This window comes from Pan paniscus, chromosome 7 (genome assembly GCF_029289425.2).
Source record: "Pan paniscus chromosome 7, NHGRI_mPanPan1-v2.0_pri, whole genome shotgun sequence".
Taxonomy (NCBI): Eukaryota; Metazoa; Chordata; class Mammalia; order Primates; family Hominidae; genus Pan; species Pan paniscus.
Window position 1 is genome coordinate 111,009,492 of NC_073256.2, and position 23,409 is coordinate 111,032,900.

Genomic DNA, 23,409 nt, shown 5'->3' on the forward strand with positions numbered 1-23,409 from the left:
TACACCCTGTGATACTATGCAGAATACGTCTCTCACATTCCTGCTAATATTGCAGTGGGTGTACAGCCTGTGGTATTATTCAGAATATATCTTCAGTATTCCTGCTGATGTCACAGTGGATGTACACTCCATGATTTTATGCAGAATATATCTTTGATATTTCTGCTAATGTCACAGTGGGTGTACACCAGGTGGTATTATGCCGAATATACCTTCAATATTCCTGCTAATATCACTGTGGGTGTACACTCTGTGATATTATGCAGAATATATGTTTGATACTCCTGTTAATATCACATTGGTTGTACACACCCGGTGTGTAAAGAATGTATCTTCAATATTCCTGCTAATATCACAGTGGATGTACACCCTCTGTGTACACCTTGTGATATTATGCAGAATATAGATTCGATATTACTGCTAATATCACAGTGTTTGTACACCCACTGTGATATTATGCAGAAAATTGATATTCCTGCTAATATCATAGTGGTTGCACACCCTATGATATTATGCAGAATATATCTTTGACATTCCTGCTCATATCACAGTGGGTGTACATACTGCAATATTATTCAGAATATCTTTGATATTCCTTCTAATACCACAGTTGGTGTAAACCCTGTGTGTACACCCTGTGATATTATTCACAATATTTTGGAGAGATATTTTTGCTAACATCACACAATCTGTACACACAAGGTGTACACCCACTGATATTAGTCAGAATATCTTGGATAGATACTCCTGCTAATATCACAGTGGGTGTTCACCCTGTGTGTAAACTCGGTGATATTATTCAGAATATCTTGCATTGATACTCCTGCTAATAACACAGTGACTGTCCACCCTGTGTGTACACCCTGTGATATCAGTCAGAATATCTTGGATAGATACTCCTGCTAATATCACAGTGGGTGTCCATGTGTGTACACCTGGTGATATTAGTCAGAATATCTTGGATAGATACTCCTGCTAATATCACAGTGGGTGTACACACAGAGTGTGTGATATTTGTCAGAATATACTGAATAGATACTTTTGCTAATATCACAGTGGGTGTACACCCTGTGTGTACACCCACAGTGATATTATTCAGAGTATCTTGGATAGATACTTCTGCTAATATCACCGTGGGTGTACACCTTGTGTGTACCCTCAATGATATTAGCCAAAATATCTTGGATAGATACTCCTGCTAATATCACAGTGATTGTACACCCTGTGTGTACACCTGTGATATTATTCAGCATATCTTTGATATTCCTAATATCACCGTGAGATAACTGATAAACACCCGAGCAATATTTCTTTCATTCATATCACAGTGAGTAAACACTGTTTAAATACTGTGAGATGACAGATGAACATCCAAGTGATATTTCTTTCATTCATATCACAGTGAGTAAACACTCTGTGTAAATACTGTGAGATGATTGATAAACATCCAAGCGATACTTCTTTCATTCATATCACAGTGAGTAAACATTCTGTGTAAACACCATGAGATGACTGATAAACATCCAAGCGAATTCCTTTCATTCATCTCACAGTTCGTAAACAGTCCGTGTTAACACTGTGAGATGATATGACTATTGGAGCAATATTTCATTAGTATCACAGTGTGTAAACACTGTGATATGATATGAATATCAGAAGGATATTTTATTAATATCACAGTATATAAACACTGTGATATGATGAATATCCGAGTGATGTTTCATTAATATCACAGTGTGTACCCACTCTCTGTACACACTATGATATGATGAATATCAGAGCGATATTTCTTTAATATCACAGTGTTGTAAACACTGTGATATGATGAATATTGGAGCGATATTTCATTCACACTGTGTGTACACACTATGATACTTCACTAATATCAGTGTGTACACACTGTGATATGATGATTATCAGACCGATATTTTGAGTCTGTGTACACTCTGTGTACATGCTGTGATATGAATGAAATATCGCTATGATATTCATCATATCACAGCGTGTACACAGAGGATGAATATCAGAGCTACAGTTCATTAATTACTATCACAGTGTGTACACACTCTGTGTAACCAGTGTGAAATGACGAATATCAGAGTGATACTTCATTACTATCACAATGTGTACATACTGTGATATGACGAATATCAGAGCAATATTTCATTAATGTCACAGTGTATACACACTGTGATATGTACACACAAATACACAGGGTACACACTGTGATATGATAAATATCAGAGCAATATTTTATTAATATCACCGTGTGTAAACTCTCTGTATAAACACTGTGATATGATAAATATCAGAGCGATATTTCATTAATATCAAAGTTTGTAAACTCTCTGTGTAAGCACTGTGATGATTACTATCATCAGACAGATATTTCATTAATGTCACAGTGTGTAAACACTGTGATATGATAACTATCATCAGAGCGATATTTCATTAATATCACAGTGTAAACACTGGATATTATAAATATCTGAGTGATATCTCATTAATATCACATTATGTAAATAATGTGTGTAAACTCTGGCTATTATAATTATCAGAGCGATATTTCATTAATATCACAGTGTGTCAACACTGTGTGTAAACCCTGGATATTATAAATATCAGAGTGATATTCCATTAATATCATGGGACACATCTCAGAATAATAAGAGCTATCTATGACAAACCCACAGCCAATATCATACTGAATGGGCAAAAACTGGAAGCATTCCCTTTGAAAACTGGCACAAGACAGGGATGCCCTCTCTCACCACTCCTATTCAACATAGTGTTGGAAGTTCTGGCCAGGGCAATTAGGCAGGAGAAGGAAATAAACGGTATTCAATTAGGAAAAGAGGAAGTCAAATTGTCCCTCTTTGCAGATGACATGATTGTATATCTAGAAAATCCTATTGTCTCAGCCCAAAATCTCCTTAAGCTGATAAGCAACTTCAGCAAAGTCTCAGGATACAAAATCAATGTACAAAAATCACAAGCATTCTTATACACCAATAGCAGACAAACAGACAGCCAAATCATGAGTGAACTCCCATTCACAACTGCTTCAAAGAGAATAAAATACCTAGGAATCCAACTTACAAGGGACATGAAGGACCTCTTCAAGGAGAACTACAAACCACTGCTCAATGAAATAAAAGAAGATACAAACAAATGGAAGAACATTCCATTATCATGGGTAGGAAGAATCAATATCATGAAAATGGCCATACTGCCCAAGGTAATTTATAGATTCAGTGCCATCCCCATCAAGCTACCAATGACTTTCTTCACAGAATTGGAAAAAACTACTTTAAAGTTCATATGGAGCCAAAAAAGAGCCCGCATCGCCAAGTCAATCCTAAGCCAAAAGAACAAAGCTGGATGCATCACGCTACCTGACTTCAAACTATACTACAAGGCTACAGTAACCAAAACAGCATGGTACTGGTACCAAAACAGAGATATAGATCAATGGAACAGAACAGAGCCCTCAGAAATAACGCCGCGTATCTACAACTATCTGATCTTTCACAAACCTGAGAAAAACAAGCAATGGGGAAAGGATTCCCTATTTAATAAATGGTGCTGGGAAAACTGGCTAGCCATATGTAGAAAGCTGAAACTGGATCCCTTCCTTACACCTTACACAAAAATTAATTCAAGATGGATTAAAGACTTAAACGTTAGACCTAAAACCATAAAAGCCCTAGAAGAAAACCTAGGCATTACCATTCAGGACATAGGCATGGGCAAGGACTTCATGTCTAAAACACCAAAAGCAATGGCAACAAAAGACAAAATTGACAAATGGGATCTAATTAAACTAAAGAGCTTCTGCACAGCAAAAGAAACTACCATCAGAGTGAACAGGCAACCTACACAATGGGAGAAAATTTTCGCAACCTACTCATCTGACAAAGGGCTAATATCCGGAATCTACAATGAACTCAAACAAATTTACAAGAGAAAAACAAACAACCCCATCAAAAAGTGGGCAAAGGACATGAACAGACACTTCTCAAAAGAAGACATTTATGCGGCCAAAAAACACATGAAAAAATGCTCATCATCACTGGCCATCAGAGAAATGCAAATCAAAACCACAATGAGATACCATCTCACACCAGTTAGAATGGCAATCATTAAAAAGTCAGGAAACAACAGGTGCTGGAGAGGATGTGGAGAAATAGGAACACTTTTACACTGTTGGTGGGGCTGTAAACTAGTTCAACCCTTGTGGAAGTCAGTGTGGCAATTCCTCAGGGATCTAGAACTAGAAATACCATTTGACCCAGCCATCCCATTACTGGGTATATACCCAAAGGACTATAAATCATGCTGCTATAAAGACACATGCACATGTATGTTTATTGTGGCACTATTCACAACAGCAAAGACTTGGAACCAACCCAAATGTCCAACAATGATAGACTGGATTAAGAAAATGTGGCACATATACACCATGGAATACTATGCAGCCATAAAAAATGATGAGTTCATGTCCTTTGTAGGGACATGGATGAAATTGGAAATCATCATTCTCAGTAAACTATCGCAAGAACAAAAAACCAAACACTGCATATTCTCACTCACAGGTGGGAATTGAACAATGAGAACGCATGGACACATGAAGGGGAACATCACACTCTGGGGACTGTTGTGGGGTGGGAGGAGGGGGGAGGGATAGCTTTAGGAGATATACCTAATGCTAAATGACGAGTTAATGGGTGCAGCACACCAGCATGGCACATGTATACATATGTAACTAACCTGCACATTGTGCACATGTACCCTAAAACTTAAAGTATAATAATAATAAAATAAATAAATAAATAAATAAAAACTTCAGAGAAAATAAATAAATAAAAATAAATCATTCTACCATGAAGACACATGAGTGTGTATGCTCATCACAACACTGTTCACAATAGCAAAACATGGAATCTACCTAGATGCCCTTCAATGGTGGACTGGATAAAGAATATGTGACACACACACACACACACATACACACACACACACACACACACACACACACAATGGAATACTATGCAGCCATAAAAAAGAATGAAATCATGTTCTTTGCAGCAACATGGATGAAGCTGGAGACCATTATCCTGAGGGAAATAATGGAGGAACAGAAAACCAAATACTGCATGTTCTCACTTACAAGTGGCAGCTAAACTCTGAATACAAATGAATGCAAAGAAGTTAACACCAGAGACTACTAGAGGGTGGAGGGTGGGATGAGAGTGAGTATTGAAAAACTACCTGTTGGGTATTATGCTCATTACCTGGGTGACAAAATAATGACAAGCCCCTGTGACACACTATTCACCCATGTAACAAATCTGCATGTGTACTCTATGAATACAAAATAAAAATTGGAAAGAAAAGAGCAAATTAGGAATAGAAGAGAACTTCCTAAACTGAAAAACAGTATTTAATAATATCCTACATAAAATTATCTTAATGGCAAAACATTAAGTGCTTTTTTCCTGAGATTCACAATGAGACAAGAATTTCTGCTATTTCCACTTGTTTGTTTTTTTTGCAACATCATACTAGTCATAAAATTTTGCAATCAGGAAAAAATGAGAACAAAATTCATGAGGTTTGGATAGGAAGAAGTAAAACTCTCAGGGTTTGCCAAAAAGATAATTGTGTGCATTTAAAATTCAAAATAATCTGTAGACAATTTAAAATTAATAAATGATTTAGCAATATCACTGGACATAAGGTCATTATAGAAAAATTATTTAAATTTATATCTCAACTGATATGGTTTGGATCTCTGTCCCCACTGAGGTTGGAGGTGGGCCTGGTGGGAGGTGATTGGATCATGGGGGTAGAGTTCTCATGAATGGTTTAGTGCCAGCCTCTCGGTGCTAGTCTTATGGAAGTGAGTGAATTATCATGAGATCTGGTTGTTTTAAAAGTGTGTAGCATCTCTCCCACCTCCTATCTTGGTCCTGCTCCTGTCATGTAAGACGTCTGCTCCCACTTTACCTTGTGTTATGAGTGAAAGCTCCCTAAGGCCACCCCAGAAGCAGATGCTGCCATGTGCTCTGTACAGCCTGCAGAACCATGAGCCAATTAAACCTCTTTTCTTCATAAAAAAAAAAGAAAACTTTTTAAACCAATACATTAAAAAAAAAAATCTTTGTGTAAACCCTGCATATTATAAATATTAGAGCCATATTCCATTAATATCACAGTGTGTAAACACTGTGCATAAGTACTGGATATTATAAATATCAGAGCAATATTTCATTAATATTGCAGTGTGTAAACAGTGCGTGTAATAACAAATATCAGAGCAATATGTCATCAATATCACAGTGTGTAAACACTGGATATTATAAATGTCAGAACGATATATCACCAATATCATAGTGTGAAAACACTGTGCATAATTAAAAATATCAGAGTGATATGTCATCAATATCACAGTGTGTAAACACTGCATGTAATTACACATATCAGAGCGATATGTCACAAATATCAGTGTGTAAACACTGCACGTAATTACAAATATCAGCGATATGTCGTCAATATCACAGCGTGTAAACACTGCGTAATTACAAATATCAGAGTGATATATTGTCAATATCACAGTGTGTAAACACTGCATGTAATTACAAATATCAGAGCAATATGTCATCAATATCACAGTGTGTAAACATTGTGCGTAATTACAAATATCAGAGCGATATGTCGTGAATATCAGTGTGTTAACAATGCACGCAATTACAAATATAGCGACATGTCAACAATATCACAGCCTGTAAACACTGCGTGTAATTACAAATATCAGAGCAATATGTCATCAATATCACAGTGTGTAAACACTGCACATAATGACAAATATCATAGCGATATGTCGCCAATATCACAGTGTGTAAACACTGGATATTATAAATATCAGAACGATATCTCACCAATATCACAGTGTGTAAACACTGTGCTTAATTACAAATATCAGAGCGATATATCACAGTGTGAAAACACTGTGCATAATTTAAAATATCAGAGCGATATGTCATCAGTATCACAGTGTGTAAACACTGCGCGTAATTACAAATATCAGAGCTATATGTCACCAATATCACAGTGTGTAAACACTGCGCGTAATTACAAATATCAGAGCAATATGTCATCAGTATCACAGTGTGTAAACACTGCACATAATTACAAATATCAGCGATATGTTGTCAATATCACAGCGCGTAAACACTGTGCGTAATTAAATATCAGAGTGATATATTGTCAATATCACAGTGTGTAAACACTGCGTGTAATTACAAATATCAGAGTGATATGTCATCAGTATCACAGTGTGTAAACACTGCACATAATAATTAACAAATATCAGAGCAATATGTCATCAATATCACAGTGTGTAAACATTGTGCGTAATTACAAATATGAGAGCGATATGTCATCAGTATCACAGTGTGTAAACACTGCGCGTAATTACAAACATCAGAGCGATATGTCATCAATATCACAGTGTGTAAACACTGCACATAATTACAAATATCAGCGATATGTTGTCAATATCACAGCGCGTAAACACTGTGCGTAATTACAAATATCAGAGTGATATATTGTCAATATCACAGTGTGTAAACACTGCGTGTAATTACAAATATCAGAGTGATATGTCATCAGTATCACAGTGTGTAAACACTGCACATAATTACAAATATCAGAGCAATATGTCATCAATATCACAGTGTGTAAACACTGCACATAATTACAAATATCAGAGCGATATGTCGTCAATATCACAGTGTGTAAACATTGTGTATAATTACAAATATCAGAGTGATATGTCGTCAGTATCACAGTGTGTAAACACTGCATGTAATTACAAATATCAGAGCGATATGTCATCAATATCACAGTGTGTAAACACTGCACATAATTACAAATATCAGAGCGATATGTCAATATCACAGTGTGTAAACATTGTGTATAATTACAAATATCAGAGCGATATGTCGTCAGTATCACAGTGTGTAAACACTGCATGTAATTACAAATATCAGAGCAATATGTCATCAGTATCACAGTGTGTAAACATTGTGTGTAATTACAAATATCAGAGCGACATGTCATCAGTACCAGTGTGTAAACACTGCACGTAATTACAAATATCACAGTGATATGTCACCAATATCACAGTGTGTAAATACTGCACGTAATTACAAATATCAGAGCGATATGTTGTCAGTATCACAGTGTGTAAACACTGCACATAATTACAAATATCAGAGCGATATGTCACCAGTATCACAGTGTGTAAACACTGCGTGTAATTACAAATATCAGAGATATATTGTCAATATCACAGTGTGTAAACACTGCATGTAATTACAAATAACAGAGCGATATATTGCGAGTATCACAGTGTGTAAACACTGCGTGTGATTACAAATATCAGAGTGATATATTGACAGTATCACAGTGTGTAAACACTGCAAGTAATTACAAATATCAGAGCGATGTACCGTCAATATCACAGTGTGTAAACACTGCGCATAATTACAAATTTCAGAGCAAGGGAGCGATGTATCACCAATATCACCGTGTGTAAACACTACGTGTAATTACAAATATCAGAGCGATATGTCATCAATATCACAACGTGTAAACACTGAGTATTATAAATATCAGAGTGATATTTCATTAATATCACAGTGTGTTTTCACTGGATATTAGAATATCAGGGTGATATTTTATTAATTTTTTTCATTAAATTTTTTAAGTGATGTAAAGAATTTAGGGAATTTATCACCTCCCATAGATATTCGGGTGCTAATTAATAGTAAGAACCTGAACTTTTAGATCAGACTGCCTGGGTTCAAATTCCAGTTGTACTATGTGTGACCTGGGTCAAGTTGCTGAACCTCTCTTCTCTTCATTTCCTAATCTGTGTAATGAGAATGATATGATTAATATCTACCCCATGTGGCTATTATGACCAGTATGAGAATTAAATGAGCTCAGAAACTGCCTAGACTATTTGGCTCAACTGTTGGATTTTACTGGATACGTACTTAGAAAGCAACAATGGGGGTACTCCAAGTTGCCCACCATGACACAGCGCTCCTCATTATTTTTCTATTGTTGTAGCACCTCTTTCCTTCTAATATACTGTAGAATTGAATTATTTATTACATCTATAATTCTTTGCCTGCATTCATCACTCCAAGAGTACGGGGATCTTTGTTTTGTTCACGGACATATGCCAAGCAGTTTATCAGAGTCTGGCACATAGTAGGTACTAAACAAATATTTGGTACTGAATAAATTTGCTGTCATAATTTCCTTGACATTCGTAGAAACTTCAACTCTTAAGACTGCCAGAAATTTTAAAGGACAGCACATTCATTCAATAACCTCGTGTCAAAGACGTATTCTGTGACTGGTGTACAAGGCAACTGGTATACAAAATGACTAATGCACTATTTGTGATCAAGAAGCAAACCAAGCTCAAAAATGAAGCATTTCAATACAATAAACAGTAATAGATTTAAGAACAAAATGAGGATTGAAAAGGAAAGAGTGTAAATCTCTCCAGGAGAGTCAGAGACGACTGAGTTGGGATAAGAGGTGTTCCCCAGGCAGAGAGTGCAGGGTACAGACAAACAGCAACAGCATGAAGCAGAACCAGGAAAGAACACAGTGTGTCTGGGAGACATAAAGCAGCGTAGGGTGCTCGTGATAGGGAAGATTTATTACCGTGATTATTGGCTGAGATGTCCTCAGTTCTGCAAGGACCATGTTTGTGATTATAGGCGTTAACAAAGATTGGTTTGGTTTGGTTTCAATCAGGCATGACTAAATACTGAGAAATGGGATATCAGTGAGGCGCTGGGACCATGCAAACAGAGGCCAGACTGTCAGCAGCAGGTACGCCAAGATCAGAACTCAAAAAATACAAAGAAATAAGAGTCAGAGGAAATCCTGGGCAAGATATCAAGGCGATGACAATGGCTCTCTTCTGTGTGGGGGTCCAAAAAAATATATAAGTGTTTTATGAAAGAAAAAAGAAAATGCTTATGGGTCTGTCAGAACAACCAGACTGGCCAAAGCTGGGATAACTTCAGAAGAAAAGCAGAGGAGCCTTGGGCCAGAGGAGAGCCTAGCTAAGTAGCCCCACAAGAGCAACCGCATTGAGGAGGATTTCCTGTTAATCCAGCACCACCCCCACTGTTATGGCTGGATATTATCATAACCTTGTTTTATATTTTTTAATACTTACATCACCTAGTTATCTAAGTATAACTCATTTCCACAATGTGAATACAATTTTTCTCAATAAATCATTTTGACATCTCTGAATCTCAGGTTAAACAGTCTCTCCTATTATTAAAAAGAGGAGCCTGAACCAAGTGAACTTATCATTGCAGTCACCATCTTAGTGTCCAGAGTGAGCAAACCAGCAAACTTCAACTATCCCTGACTAAGCGTAGTACCAACCCCTTCAAAGGCCCGGCAATGCACTGAAAGCCAGGCGAGCCTGCTGACGACACAGTAACAAGAAGGCCAGAGTTTATTGAATCACAGAATAATTCAATGGTAGGCTAGCACTGGGCTTTAATGAGCATCGCGTCCAGCCTTCTCACTCTGGGACCTTATGATGTTCGTTACCCGGCTAACTAGTAACTCTTACTACGCTGCCACCTTGTCTCGAGCAAGACAAGGCAGTTGTTTTAGTGAGTTCAGGAAAATAAAAAAAATTTCAAAAACTTCAAACTTCAAACCAGTTACTTTGTATACAAAATAATGAGCTGGTTGATTAATTTTTCCATCTTTATAATTGCTCTTCTTGGCACAGAATGAATCTATAATATGATCATTTTCATAGGAAAATGGAATGGATCATATTAAAAATCATGTTTATATATATTCTTGATGATCTTTATGCCAAGTTTCTTAAAGGCAGAGCATTTCAACAAACACACCAATGAGAATATTTTCAGGTTTACAACTGCAAAATGGTGTATGTAGTTTGCAATTATTTCCTATTCTTCTAAAACTAGTAAAAGTTGTATAACGCAGATAGTAGCATACAGGGCCAAGCACAATATCTTGTAAAGGGCCGAATAGTAACTATTTTCTGGTTTTCAGCCCATATGGTCTCTACAGCAACTGCTCAACTCAGCCATCACAGCACAAAACCAACCTTGGGCAGTATGTCAGCGAAGAGGCTGTGTTCCAATAAAACTTTATTTACAAAAACAGGCAGCAATTGGATTGTTTGCCAACTCCTAATCTAGATCATGTGTCATGTTTTTCTGTCTTAACAGTATATCTTTTTTTTTTTTTTTTTTTCTTTTGAGTCAGAATCTCCCTCTGTCTCCCAGGCTGGAGTGCAGTGGCGCGATCTCAGCTCACTGCAAGCTCCGCCTTCTGAGTTCACGCCATTCTCCTACAGGCACCCGCCATCAAGCCCGGCTAATTTTTTTGTCTTTTTAGTAGAGACGGGGTTTCACCGTGTTAGCCAGGATGGTCGCAATCTCCTGACCTTGTGATCCGCCCGCCTCAGCCTCCCAAAGTGCTGGGATTACAGACGTGAGCCACCTCGCCCGGCCTGTCTTAATAATATTGTCTTAAAGTGAATTTTATATCAGGACATTAGAGAGGTCTCATTTTTAAAGGAATATATAGTAAGATACTATATGGATGTATCATGATTTATTTAGCCAATCCTATAATGATGGATGTTTTGGTTGTTTTCCAGATTTTGCTATTATAAATATTTGCTACAGTGAATTACATTTTACATATTTCTGTGTTCACATGTATGAATATATATGTTTTTTTTTTTTCAGAGATGGGGTCTTGGCAGGGCACGGTGGCTTGTACGTGTAATCCCAACACTTTGGGAGGCCAAAGTGTGCGGATTGCTTGAGTCCAGGAGTTCCAGACCAGCCTGGCCAACATGGTGAAACACTGTCTCTACTAAAAATACAAAAATAAGTTGGGCATGGTGGCTCGCACCTGTAGTCCCAGCTACTCAGGAGGCTGAGGCAGGAGAATTGCTTGAACCCGGGAGGTGCAGGCTGCAGTGAACTGAGATCACGCCACAGCACTCCAGCCTGGGCAACAGAGCGAGACTCTGTCTCAAAAAAATATATAGATAGATAGATAGATAGATAGATAGATAGATAGATAGATAGATAGATAGATAGATATATGGTCTAGGCTAGGTGTGGTGGCTAATGTTTGTAATGCCAACACTTTGGGAGGCTGAGGCAGGAGGATCAGGAGTTTTGAGACCAGCCTGAGCAACATAACAAGACCCTGTCTCAAAAAACAAACAAACAAACAAAAAGGTAAATGGCCTAAACACACCAATTAAAGGCAAAGATTATCAAACTGGATACAGAAACAATACATAACTATATTTTCTATATAAAACAATACATAACTATATAGTTTCTACATAAAAACATAGATAAAAGTAACAGGAAAAAAGGAAATTGGAACTCTGATATATTGCTGCTATTAGAGCACTGTAATGTAAAATGGTGCAGCCATTTTGAAAAGTGAAGTGGCAGCCAGGCGCAGTGGCTCATGCCTGTAATACCAGCACTTTGGGAGGCTGAGGCGGGCGGACAACCTGAGGTCAGGAGTTCGAGAACAGCCTGACCAACATGGCGAAACCCCGTCTCTAATAAAAATACAAAATTAGCCAGGTATGGTGGTGGGCGCCTATAATCCCAACTACTTAGGAGGCTGAGGCAGGAGAATCATTTGAATCTGGGAGGCGGAGGTTGCAGTGAGCCGAGGTCATGCCACTGCACTCCAGCCTGGGAGACAGAGGGAGACTCCGTCTCAAAAAAAAGGAAAAAGAAAAGTGAAATGGCTGCACCACTTCACAGTCTAGAAGTTCCTCAAAAGATTACACATAGTATTACCATATGATACAGCAATTTTACTTTTTTATTTTTTTCTCCCCAAAAGTAAATAACCAACCAAAGTAATTGCACTCTTAAGTGTATATCCGAGAGAAATGCAAACATATGTCCACACAAAAACTTGTGATACACAAATACTCATAGCAGCATTATTCGTAATAGCTAAAAAATATAAACAAGCCAAATATCTATCAACCGATGAATGGATAAATCAAATCTGGAATATTCATACAATAGAATATTAGTCAGTGATAAGAATGAAGTATTAAAACACATTACAACATGAATGAACCTTGAAAACATTATGCTCAGTAAAAGATGTCAATCACAAGTGACCACATATTTTATGATTCCATTTGTGTGACATGCAGAAGAGGCAAATCTACAAAGACAGAAAGGAGATTACTGATTTCCTAGAACTGGGAGGTCTGGAGGGAAATAGGAAGTGAGTGTTAATGTGCACAGTTTCTTTTTGGGGTGTTGAAAACGTTCTAAAATTGATTGTGGTGATGGTTGCACAACTCTGTGAATATACAAAAAACGGTTAAATTGTACATTTTAAATATGAAATATATAGTAGGTAAATTATGCCGCAATAAAGCTATACAAAAAAGTAGACTAGGAAAATAAATTATGTTTGCATCCATTAAAAGATTTATTCAAGTTAAAGCTAATGTGATTTATCTTACAAATCTATAAACAAGTTTCTCATGGTTTTCAGTAACTTGATCTATTCAGAATATCCCTAATTAAAATGGGTCGTTACTGGCACAGCAATAGACAAATAGGCCAGTAAAAGAGAATGCTTAGAAAAAGGCCAACCTAAGTCTAGATATTTGGTATATCACAATAGTAGTAATAAAAATCAGTTGGTATGGGAATAAATAATTCAATAAACAAATTTGGCACAAATGGCTACCCATATGGAAAAAGATAAAGTTAGATCCTTACCTCACAGGATATACAAAAATAAATTTCCAGCTAGATTGAAAATCCAAAATTGAAAACTCCTAGGCCGGGTGCGGTGGCTTACACCTGTAATCCCAGCACTTTGGGAGGCCGAGGCAGGTGGATCACCTGAGGTCAGGAGTTCGAGACCAGCCTGGCCAACATGGCGAAACCCTTCGCTACTGAAAAAAAAAAATTAGCCGGGTGTGGTGGTGTGCACCTGTAATCCCAGCTACTCAGGAGGCTGAGGCAGGAGAATCACTTGAAATTGGGAGGCAGAAGTTGCAGTGAGCTGAGATGGTACCATTGCACTCCAGCCTGGGCAAAAAGAGTGAAACTGCATCTCAAAAAAAAAAGAAAAAGAAAAGAAAACTCCTGTTCTGCAAAACTTATTGCAAACAACAGACAAGCCATTTCTATGTAGATCCTGTAGAGAAAATCAATTACATATGCATTGCAGCATATTTGGCAATAGAAAAAATTGGAAAGAACTGATATCCATCAGAAGAAAGCAACCATTGTGAATTATTCATAGGATAGAAATCTATACAATACTAAATGTAACAACATGGATCAATCTCTAAGATCTAATGTTGTGTTAAGAAAGTAAATTTCAAAAAGGTATATTAAATATTATACCAATTATATAAAGTTTAAAAACAAATATATATGTATATATCATGAATACATACACACATATAAAGGAAAGTATAAAAGTAGACATGGAAAGAATACACACCATCTTGAAGATAGTGATCATCATGAGAAAAAATCTACTGGTCCGAAGAGTACTTTTTATCATGAGAATTTTTGATTACTAAAATTCTGAAACAAATTTAGTAAAATCTTCCCAGTGAATGTATAGGTGTCTATTATTTTCTGTATGTTGGATATATTTCATAATGTGAAAACATTTTAAAACCCCAAAGTAAATTTAGAAATCAAACACAAAAATTATATTTTTATAATCCTATTTTTATAAGATCTTCCTGTCTACTCTACATATAACTATATAACCTGTATAACCTATATATAACTGTAACTATATAACTTATATATACATATATAACTATATAACTTATATAGATATGTTATATAGATATGTTATATATATGTAGACAGGAAGAGACGTGTGTAACATATATATTATATGTAACATATCTATATGTGTTATATCTATATGTGTTATATATGTATATGTAACTTATATATATCTTACTGCACAATCATGGCTCATTGCAGCCTTGACCTCTTGGGCCCAAGTGATCCTCCCACCTCAGCCCTCCAAGTAGCTAGGAAAACACGCAAGTGCCACCACACCTGGCCAAGTTTTTTTTATTTTTGTAGAGCTGAGATTTCCCTATGCTGCCTAGGTTGGTCTCAAACTCCTGGGCTCAAGTCATCTTCATGGGAGGATATATCTTATGAGAATTTTATCTGAATTGTATTCAGATTTCCATATATATGCAAATTTGAATAAAATATGGAGAAATAAAAAAGCAAAGCTTTTTGTCTTTTATTTTATGTATTTATATGTTCTTCTCATTATAAATACACATATATAACATATATAACTTACGCATATATAAGTTCTACCTTTACCTTCCAGATAAATAGATAGATCTAGAAAAATGTTCACCTAATAGTAACATTTTATAATGAAAACATTGGTGTTTTTTCCTATATTATGCTTCTCAGTATTAATGAAATTTCTAATAATGATCATGTATCAATATTTTTTCTAAAAGACAAAAAGGCTAGGTGCTGTAGCTCACACCTATAATCCCAACAATCTGGGAGGCTGACACAGGAGGATCACTTGAGCTGCGGAGTTTGAGATCAGCCTGGGCAACATAGGGAGATATCATCTCTACGAAATTTTTTTTTAATTGCCAGACATGGTGGCTCACATCTGTAATCCCAGCGCTTTGGGAGGCCGAGGTGGGCAGATCACCTGAGGTCAGGAGTTCGAGACCAGCCTGGCCAACATGGTGAAATCCTGTCTCTACTAAAAATACAAAAATTAGCCAGGCATGGTGGGGTGCACCTGTAGTCTCAGCTACTCAGGAAGCTGAGGCACAAGAATCGCTTGAACCCAGGAGGCAGAGGTCGCAGTGAGCTGAGATTGTGCCGCTGCACTCTGACCTGGGCAACAGAGTAAGACTCTGTCTCAAAAAAATTAAAAAATTAAAAAAAAATTAGCCAGGCGTTGTGGCACTTGCCTGTGGTCCTAGGTACTTGGAGGGTTGAGGTGGGAGGATCACTTGGGGCCAGGAGGTCGAGGCTGCAATGAGCCATGACCATGCCACTACACTCCAGCCTGGGTGATAGAATGAGACCCTGTCTCGAAAATAATTAATTAAAAGAAAAAAGGCTTTGCTTTATTTTTCCCCATATTTTATTCAGATTTCTTTAGTTTTACCTGATGCCCATTTTCTGTTCCGGGTTGCCACATTACACTTAGTAGAAGTTTATGTCTCCTTAGGTTCCTCTTAACTATAATGGTCTCTCAAATTATCCTTGTTTTTGATGGCCTTGACAGTTTTGAGGTGTACTAGTCAAGTATTTTGTAAAATCTCCCCCTATTGGAATTTATCTGTCGTTTTCTCAAAATTACACTGGGGTCATGGATTCGGAGATGGAAAACCACAGGTGTAAGATACCATTTTCATCATGTCATGAAAAGGGTACATACTAGGAACATAACCCACAGCTGTTGATACTGACCTTGATCACCTGGCTGAGGTAGTGTTTGTCATGTTTCTCCATGGGAAAATTACTTTTTTTTCTTCCTTCCATACTGTGCTCTTTGGAAAGAGGTCACTACGTGCAGCCCACACTTAAGGAGACAGGACTTTTACTCCACCTCCTTGAGGATGGAGTAGCTACATAAATTATTTGGAATTATTCTGTGGGAGATTTGTCTCTTCTTCTCCATTCATTCATTAATTTAATCTCAGCATGGACTCAAGAATATTTAATTTTTTACTTTGGGTTATAATCCATTACTACTTTATTTTCTTGCTCAAATTGTAGGAGCTTTGGCCATCCAGAGCTCTTTTAATTGACTCCTATGTCTCCTTAACATACCCTCCCATGTGTGTTTTTTCTTTTGTGTTGTATCAATTTTTCAAATCAATTCACAAAAAGATGAATGTATTAATAATTAGACTGATGCTAACAGGTATATTAACGGTGCTTATGTAGTGTTAGGCACATAGACCTTAATGATAAGACGCTGATACATACAAATCAAACTTTATTTTTCCAGCAAAAGATTGAGTGTGTGTTTATTTACTTAGCTAACAATATTAGCTCAACAATATTATTACAAAGTTCTCCCTTTTTGAATTCTCCAAGTTAGAGAAACACTGACAAATCTATGGTATTAGCAGGTGCTAACCTTTGTGGACCACTTACTATTTCAGGTACCATACTAAGCACTTAACATCTAGTACTCTGCTTAATCTTCACAACCTCAGAGCTAACCCCTGAGGAATGTGAGGCACTCCAGGAGTCTAGGCCACTGGTTCCCAAAGTGTGGTAGAGACCAGCAGGTTCAGTATCACCTGAGAATTTGTTATAAAGGCATATTCTTGATCCTCACCTCAGACCTCCTAAATGAGAAACTCTGGGGCTGGGGCCTAGAAAACTGTGTTTTAACATATCCTGCAAGTAATTCTTGCTAATGCTTGAGAGAGCAGCGGAACCAGACTTTAAATACAGATATTAGACATCAGAGCCCATCAAAGCCCATGTACTTAATTACTTAATTGTACTCTCTCCCTACTATACTAAGAAGAAGACCAGTAATAGGTGATTTCTAGTTAAAAACTGGTCATAAAAGAGATAGCAGTCCAGGGCAGTTTCATTCTATTCCCTTTGTCTTCCAGTGCTTGACCAAGCAACTTTAAGTATTAAATTTACCGCTAGAGGGAGTCCCGACATTCCTTAAATGCTTAACCTTTTAAAAGCATGTAAATAAACACACACTCAATCTTTTGCTGGAAAAAAAAAAAAAAGTTTGATTTGTATGTATCATCATGAAAACAATTTGTTTAAGCTACTTAACATAGAACAGCTGCATTTGGAGTGATATTGTTAGGCACAAATCTACTTTTAACAAATAAATACAATATACCATGATTGGTCACTTAACATCTTCATTTCTAAAACAGAACTGAAGAAGGGAAGGAGGAAACTCCAATTAGCAAAATAATACTATACTTTAAATTAAAATAATCTAGTTTAAACTACATTATCATCTCTAAATTCCTGATGAAATGAGACTGGAAAAGAATTCAACAAAATTAGCCAGTTGCCTCTACAGTGTCTCTTTCCGCATTGCTCTGAGCACTTGAGTTCAGGAATGTTAAATTCAGCACCTAGTACGTGGCAAGTTCTCAGCAAGTAATGCTGAATACTTAAATAAAGCTAATGCAACTCTCCGCCTCCACTAGGCCCCCCTTAAAACATGCTAAATAAATTGGAGTTCATTCAATGTTACACGAAATAATATTGCGCTGTTTTCACAATAAATATACAAATATCACATAGTAGTTCAGAGAAGTCAGACCCTATAATGCTTATAACCTGAAACAATAATTTCCAGAGATTTTGAAATGCTATATACTCAGCGATAGATGGATCCTATGACACACACCCTCCTTCTTCCAAATATGGAATGACATTAAAATGTTTCAACTTGTTTACGATCTTTGCAAAAAATCACTTTTTTGTATTTTATTTAATTTTCTATTTCAATAGGTGTTTGGAGAGCAGGTGGTGTTTGGTTACATAAGTTCTTTAGTGGTGATTTCTAAGATTTTGGTGCACCCATCACCTGAGCAGTGTACACTGTGCCCAATGTGTAGTCTTTTATTCTTCGTCTCCCCCTCCCAATTTACCCCCGAGTCCCCAAAGTCCATTGTATCATTATTATGCCTTTGTGACCTCATAGCTTAGCTCCTACTTGTGAGAACATCTGATGTTTGGATTTCTATTGCTGAGTTACTTCACTTAGAATAATGGTCTCCAATTCCATCCAGGTTGCTGCAAATGCCATTATTATGTTCCTTTCTATGGCTGAGTATAATCCACTCATATTCCACTCATATTCCATGGTATATATACACATTTTCTTTATCCACTCATTGATTGATGTACATTTGGGCTGGTTCCATATTTTTGCAATTGTGAATTGTGCTGCTATAAACATGCACGTACAAATATCTTTTTTGTATAATGACTTCTTTTCCTCTGGGTAGATACCCAGGAGTGGGATTGCTGGATCAAGTGGTAGAGCTACCTCTAGTTCTTTAAGGAATCTCCACACTGTTTTCCACAGTGGTTGTACTAGTTTACATTCCCACCAAGAATGTAAAAGTGTTCCCTTTTCACCACATCCACGCCAACATCTATTATTTTTTGATTTTTTGATTATGGCCATTCTTGCAGGAGTAAGGTGGTATTGCATTGCGGCTTTGATTTGCAAAAAAAAAAAAAAAAATCACTTTTAAGAGAGAAAGAGATCCTGGTACTCTGGAAAGAACATTGAAGAAAGAAGACAAAGATTCAGTTCCACCTCTTCTGCTATCTAATCATGCAATTCTGGCCAAGGCACTTGTCCTCCCAGGCCCCCAGCTCCTCTTTGATGAGATAATGTGTCCTTGGAAAAAGTATAGCCTATAAGAAAGAACATGCCTCCGAGTAGTAAAAAGATTTGAGAACAATTGTGTTAATGCATGTTTTTTAGATATCTGTTGACAGAAGAGTAAAATCAAGAGCCCGTATCTTAGGAGGAAGTTTCCTTGAGCACTTTCATTTCCATATATTGAGTACAGATTGAAGAGGGATAATTCAATATGCTTCTGTTCAACAATTATGATACCATTTACCAAGCATTTGCTAACAGCTTTAAGAGTTACACAATAGATCCCAGCACTTTGGGAGGCCGAGGCGGGCAGATTACCTGAGGTCGGGAGTTTCTGATCAGCCTGACCAACATGGAGAAACCCCGTCTATACACCCGGGAGGCGGAGGTTGTAGTGAGCTGAGATCACGTCATTGCACTCTAGCCTGGGCAACAAGAGCGAAACTCCACCTCAAAAAAAAAAAAAAAAAAGAGCTACACAATAAATAACTTGCTTTAACACATCAATAGCTTCACATTGATACAAAGACAATGATTGTAATGGTTAATTTTATGTGTCATTAGGCATTCCACCAAACATAATTCCGCATGTCTGTGAGGGTGTTTACGGATGAGACTAAAATTTGCATAAAGGAGAGTGCCCTCCCTAATGTGGGCAGGCCTCATCCAGTCAATCGAAGGCCTGAATAGGAAAAAAGTCTCAGTAGGAGGAAACTGCTCCCACCAGACTGATTGACTTGGGACGTCATCTTTTCTAGCCTTCCCAGTAGGACTCAGTCATTTGTTTTCCTTGGGTCTCCACCCTGTTTGCTTTCAGACGGGAAATAAACCATCAGCTCTTCTGGTTCTCCAGCCTTTGGACTTGAACTGAAATGACATATTGGCTCTCCTGGGTCTCCAGCTTGTGAACTGCAGATTCTGGGACTTCTCAGCCTACATAATTACTTCAGCCAATTCCTTATAATAAAATTACACAATATATTATATATTATATTATATTATATTATATTTACAAACACAGACTATTAGTTCTGTTTCTCTAAAGAACCTTGACTAATACGAGAACCAATCTCTAAACTCCTTAGCATGGCCAAAATGCCCTATATGACCTGGTTTCCATCTACCCCTCCAACTAAATCTCAGACAGAACATGATGCCACCTCCTCCACTCCACCTTCATCAGCTTTCTTCCATGTCCTCACACATACTGTGTTCCCTCTGTCATGGGGTTTTCACTCATTTATTTATTTATTCATTGATAAACTCAACTAATTATTGAATTTCTACTATGAGTCAAGCACTGAGGTTGTACTGGGAATATAAAGTGAACAGGTAACAACGTGGCTAGTTTCATGGAGAATATGTTCTAGTCACAGAAGACAGAAATAGATCTACAGCCATACCTGAACATGCCTGATCTTGGAAGCTAAGTGGGGTCCAGCCTGGTTAGTATGTGGATGGGAGAAGACAGAAATAGCATGTAAATAAACAGGTTAATTTCAGGACGTGACATGTGCTTCAAAGGAAACAAAACAGGGTGAAAGAATCATTTGGTGATCAGAGAAAGCCCCACTCATAGGTGTTTTTTAAGCACAATTTTATATGAATGGGCCATCCATGTGAGGACTTGAAGAAGGAGCATTCCAGGCAGAGAGAATTACAAACACAGAACTAACTGTGAGATAAGTTTATCTATAGATAAACACAGAGAGAGAGAGAGAAGCTTATATACATATGTGTGTGTGTATATATACATATGTGTATACACACACACACACATACATATGGTATGTGTCTATAGCACAGTGGGGCAGCAAGAGAAGGTAGATGGGTAAGCGGAAATGAGATAAAGCCTTAATAGCCAGAATAGGATTTAAATTTTTATTTGAAGCACACTGAGAGGCTTTGGAGGGTTGACATCATCTGATTTAATGTTTGATTTCACACTGCGATGTTTAACAGTGGACATGGGGAGACTAGTAAGGGAGGTTTGCAGTAAGGATGATTGGTGGTAGTAGTTTGGATTACGGGGATGTAGAAAAAAATGAAGAATGATTCAGGATATATTTTGGAGATGGAACAGATAGGAATTGCCCATGTGACTGGAGAAAAGAAAGGGTAACTCCTAAGTTTTTGACTTGAACAATCAACTGGGCAATAGCATCATTTTCTGAGATATGAAATTCTGGGTAGAGATGGGAATGAGGCTGGGGGAGGCAAGGGGGCAAACTGCTCATACTGTCCTTCTCTCGGGACTGTTTTTCACTCCCTCTTCACCTAGTTGACTCCTTCCTATTCTTTGGATCTCAGCTCAAATGTCACTTTCTCAATGAAGTCCTTCCCTGACGAGTTCAAACCAAACCTCTATATTAAGTATACACTCAATTGCTGCCATGTAGTTTCCCCTAATAGTAGACTGGAAAAGTAGCCACCAATTCCTCTACCAACCACACCGTCCGTAACATTTCCACTGCCCTCTCACTCTGATCCCTCTAGTCTAGGCCACATGGCTTGCATCCGCCAATAGTGTATCAGCAAACATAACGTAGGCAGAGACTTGAAAGGCACTTGTGCAGTTGACTTGTCCTGCTCTACTGTTTTGGAACTCTGAAACCATGGAAAGAAGCCTGGCTGAGGTGCTAGACAATAAGAAACACATGGCCACTGCTGACGACCTGCCAATGCCATGACACAGAAGTGAGGCCCCTTAGATCATCCAGCCGCCAGCTGACCAGAAAGATGAGTAAGAGCCCAACTGAGCAGAAGCAAGGTAAAAGAACCACCCAGCTCACTCAGAATCCCAAGCTAGCCAAACGACTGTAAAACGTCACTAAGTTTTGTGGTGATTTGTTACACTGCAAAAGTGGATACAGTAGCACATACCTCAGTGGCAATTTTACACATCTTTGTTTGATTAGCTTCTATCACTGCCACATGACTGTGAGCTCTCTAAAAGCACAGACTATTCTGACCTTAGGTTACTGTGCCAACCTCAAAGCCAAGCATAATACCTGGAACACACCAGGCATCCAACCAATAACATGCTGAGCGAATGCAAGGAGCAAAGAGAGGTACACATTGTAACACAAGCGAATAGGGGAAGTTCAAAACAAAGGACTGAGGACATCTATTTGTACAAAATAAAAACTTTTAATCAGCAGCACACGGCAGCGAGGAATACAAGACCAAAATCACATTTCCTCTGTCTCAAAGGGTTCAAAGTCTAGGGTACAGGAGGCAGTACAAAATCAACAAAGTGTACTTGTTTGAGCATTCCAACACTTCGCTCCTTCAGACAGTATTAGGACCCCGTCCCAAAGCGTTAGGGCAAGGCCCTAACGCTGCCTGAAAAAGTGAAGTGCGGGAGGATCCCAGAGAGGTTTCTTGAAGCAGATAAAGTCTGAATTGAGGCCGGGCCCGGTGGCTCACGCCTGTAATCCCAGCACTTTGGGAGGCTGAAGGGGGACGGATCACTTGAGGCCAAGAGTTCAAGACCAGCCTGGCCAACATGGCGAAACCCCGTCTCTACTAAAAATACAAGAAATCAGGCCAGCATAGTGGTGCACGCCTGTAATCCCAGCTATTTGAGAGGCTGAGGCAGGAGAATCGCTTGAACCCAGGAGGCGGAGGTTGCAGTGAGCCGAGATTGTGCCACTACACTCCAGCCTGGGCAACAGAGCGAGACTCCATCTAAAATATATATATAAATAAACAAAGTCTGAATGGAGTCCTTGCAGTATTTACTGGGAAAAGCAGCACACGCTAAGGCCAGGAGGGTCAAAGGGACAGAGGCGTTCAAAGGACAAAGGAGAGCCTCCTGTTTGTTTGGGGTTTTATTCTTTTTGAATTTTTGTTCCCCCAGGCCAACTCTAA

At 37.9% G+C, this 23,409-nt stretch overlaps 1 long non-coding RNA gene across 1 annotated transcript in view; it reads right to left on the minus strand.

Moving 5' to 3' along the window:
• LOC134730992 (uncharacterized) overlaps positions 1-23,409 on the minus strand; it is a 30,839-nt gene that overhangs the window by 7,006 nt on the left and 424 nt on the right. The gene's annotated exons all lie outside the window — the stretch shown is intronic.